At 40.5% G+C, this 2,649-nt stretch overlaps 1 long non-coding RNA gene across 1 annotated transcript; it reads right to left on the minus strand.

Annotated features, from left to right (window-relative positions):
• Nucleotides 1-572: 572 nt before the first annotated feature.
• LOC136239597 (uncharacterized) lies at nt 573-1,976 on the minus strand. Its single transcript, XR_010693530.1, has 3 exons — nt 1,871-1,976; nt 787-851; nt 573-742 (listed from the first exon to the last, which is right to left on the minus strand). It is a non-coding gene; the product is annotated as an uncharacterized lncRNA (long non-coding RNA).
• Between the last annotated feature and the right edge of the window lie 673 nt (nt 1,977-2,649).

Here is a 2,649-nt window from a genome sequence, read left to right on the forward strand (position 1 = left end):
TTGTTTCTGATTTGATAAAGTGAGACAAAGAAAGGTCACAACCAGCTGACAATAGCTGCCCACCTCACCAACCACGAATTTATAGCTGATAAAGTAAATAAAAATCCTTAAATAGCTCACTACACACTGTTCTAATACTGTGACTGCTTTATTAGAGTGACTGTTCTATTAGAGTATCTCGATCTTGGTATACTAAAAAATTTGGAGGTCAAGACCCCCTTTCAGCGGCGGAGGAAGTAGTTGATATGAGGGGGGGGGGGCTCCGCTGAGCTGACTCAGACTTATTTCTAGTTTGGTAAGGTGAGACCAAAAAAAAAAAAAAAAAAAAAAAGGTCACAACCAACTGAAAAGAACTTTCCACCTCACCAGCTACCATTTCTAGCTGATAAACTACATAAAAATCCTTACATAGCTCGCTACACACTGACTACTTTATTAGAGTGACTGCTCTATTAGAGTATCTCGATCTTTATCACGGTTTTCAGCCCCACTCCAAGAAAGATAATTTCGGTGTGATATCATTCTGAGGGGGGGCTTTAGCCCCCTAGCCCCCCCCTTTCCGCCGCCTATGGTTACACATATAGCTAAGTATGCTCCAATACATGAGTTACAAAGGTACAGCTCCATTTGATGAACAGCAAGACCCAGAAAAGTTGTATCCATTTTCATCTTGCCTGGCTATAACCACATGTCTTCCTAAACACCGTTCATGGTACCCCCATGAGCAACTATTACACCTGACCTATGGAATCCATACATTAATTTGTATGCATAAATAGACCTCACCATGTCAGTTGTATCATCATCCAAACTAATCATCCCACAAGATTGACAATAGTCATCCAATGATTCTAAATAAACAAACATTAAAATTCATGTGACACATCATAACTCATCAGTACAATACAACAGACGATGAAAAGAAATTTGCTGGTTCACAAAGAAATCCAACTATTCATCAAGAAGGTTATTTAAGCTAATATAGATACATTTTACCACAACATGAACAAACACGTACATGTTTACTTAATGGTACAAATGACACAATGTGCATGATGATGTATATCAAACTGATTGCTGAAGCAATTAATAGGTGCATAATTATAATAATTTTTGAGGGAAGCCATTACATGGTGCTAGCTACCACAAATCAACACCTTCCGCTGTCAGCAAAGATACATAAAGGAGGACTCAAGTAGGTCCATGGTGTTCTCATTATACATACTGCAGCATGCCAAATTAAGGTACCAAGCAATGTTGAACAGTGAAGACATCAAGCCCGTAGCAGGGGGTCTGTTCCAGGTAGTTGTAAAGCTGAGTACCGTGTACAAAATACACACATGGTCTTACTAGGGGGTCTGGAGGCATGCCCCTACAGATGATCACTTACTGACTGCTCTATTAGAACAAATGACTGTTCTATTAGAATGTCGTAATCTTTTTGCAAACTAATATATCAGAAAATTGATAGGTGGGCTCCATAAATTGATAGGTCAATGGGGACCACAAAGGTTTGGTCTCTTGCAAAAATATCAGCTAAAATCCAGCCTGACTTGTCCTTCACAACTTGGCATTATTACAAACTTGGGAACCGGACTACTTGTTCAGTACAGAATATTGGTATCACCCATCTCCACAACGTATGACTAGTGGCAATAAATTTTTGTGATGCTTAAGAATATGATAGCATACATCATTCACTATACTTCCATATCTCTGCAAGTATTTTCTTGTAGTCTACATGTCCATTTTCAGTTGAATGCACACGCTCTACTATGTCATAAAATTTCTCAACTGTCGCAACTAAATGATGGTCATTCTCATTCTGTAATTACAAAATTTTGTGAAGGGCAGGCACAAAGTTTCTTACCCTTTGTTTGTTCCAACTTCAGCTCTGGGTAGTTTAACAAAACAAACTTCTTTGTTGTAGTAATGAAAGGCAGGGCTAATTAGAGAATAACTTCTTTCCACTCCATTCAAAACGGTCTGGTATCAAACATGATCTTCTGCACCTTCTCCTCCGTTACTGTTTTATTTTGCTTTTTGGAAGTGTGATTGGGACTAAGATAATTTCCTCTACAGAACCTTTCGAATAGCCAGCTCTCTGTAACCCTTTTTTGACGTACCTCACAAACTCATAGTGAAATCCCACTCGTGAAATCCACACCTCGCATACACTGCCACGAGGAAATCTCGTGATCCAACACTTGGAATGACAGAAGGTCGGAAACCGATACAACAGGCTGTACGTGTCGCATCTCGCCTTGCCATATGGCAGCGCGACCAGCGCAATTTATAAATTGTTGCGCATTTTATGAATTCACAAAATGCGCAGCGCAATTTATAAACTGCGCAAATTCACAGATTGCGCCTTACAGTAACTTTGCTTCGCTATGTCAAATCCCGTGTTGAAACTAGGGCCAACAGTGGGGATTTGACACGATATGTTTGCCCTACTATGGGGCATTTGACATTCGGCTGTGTCAAATCCCCACTATAGCCCCATATATGCCCGAGGGGTAGTCTCACGTAGCCAGACCCTATTTCTCCGCACGGCGCTTATCGATTGGAAATTATAAGCGCCTGCTCCGAAAGGGTCTGGGGACTCTACAATAGAAAAGTTCTGCAGGCAAACTACCCCTAGGTAGG

The sequence above is a fragment of the Dysidea avara genome, chromosome 11 (assembly GCF_963678975.1).
Source record: "Dysidea avara chromosome 11, odDysAvar1.4, whole genome shotgun sequence".
NCBI classification, from domain to species: Eukaryota; Metazoa; Porifera; class Demospongiae; order Dictyoceratida; family Dysideidae; genus Dysidea; species Dysidea avara.